Genomic DNA, 1271 nt, shown 5'->3' on the forward strand with positions numbered 1-1271 from the left:
AACGAATTATTACATGCGCGTAAATGATGAGCGTACTGTTTGTTGTAGAAGTCAAGTCATTTCTATAGAAAAACAGTAAATTTTTCTTTCAAATTATTTTAGTATAATAAAATAAACAGTGCCTGTTGGGGAGGATACGCGTCGGTTGACAATGGTTTTCTCGGGGTGTTGATTTCAATTGTTACCCTCTAAAACAGGCACTATTTATAAATTATTGATAAACAGTATATGTACATATCCGTTTTGATAAGAATGCTATACACTGTACGTTAATAAAAATATTGAAATTAATGAAAACTATTGTTCAATACTATAGCAAAGTAAGATGACATCATGATAATGTAATCTTACCATAAGCCTTTGAAATCGCCAAAAGTCCCATGTAAAAAATCACAAATAACATAGTTATAAGCGAAAACATAGAGTGAAATTGAAATTCAACTACAATATATAGTAACTGACCACGAGTCATATTCACTATAATGCAGGAAATAATAACAGGAAACAAAAGTTAGTACGACATCTATGGAACCGAAACATATTATCAGGAATAAATTAACTTAAATATATCTTTCAAATTTATTAACACTAAACAGAAACTAACATTTTTTTGATAGAAATCCAATATATTTATTTTGAACTTAAAGTAGCTAATATTTGGAAGATATCTTAATAAAAAATGCGCATCTACATAGTGAAAAATAAAAAAGAAGTCTGTCGTCGCAGAATTCTAGAAGAAAAGTAATATTGAACATATTTAACGTTAATGAAAAATAATTATACATCTTAGAGAGAGAGAGAGAGAGAGAGAGAGAGAGAGAGAGAGAGAGAGAGAGAGAGAGAGAGAGAGAGAGTAACGTCTGTGAATATTGATAGTTACTTTATAAGTAATCTGGACTTAAACATATAGGTATTATTTGCAGTAGCTAGTTAATCGTACTGAATGAAAAAAAGCTGACAGATACATTGGAATCATTGAAATTCGTTGGGGCCAATTTTCTTGGATTGCTTAAATTTTACAGGTTCGAGGGGACGTTATTTCGTGTATTTTCGCATACATACAAAGGTATCATGACTTAATAGCCCTAGTTTATTATTCTGTGGGGGTGTATATTTGTAAATGAGAATTAGCCACGAATTCCACGAAAATTGTGCCACCGCAAAAATCTATTGATTCCACAGTACTCTACTCTTACAACCTGCAATATGATTTTTAAAACTAGAAATATCTCTAATAAATAATTCGATATCAATATTGTTTATTTTATTCT

The sequence above is a fragment of the Magallana gigas genome, chromosome 1 (genome assembly GCF_963853765.1).
Source record: "Magallana gigas chromosome 1, xbMagGiga1.1, whole genome shotgun sequence".
NCBI classification, from domain to species: domain Eukaryota; kingdom Metazoa; phylum Mollusca; class Bivalvia; order Ostreida; family Ostreidae; genus Magallana; species Magallana gigas.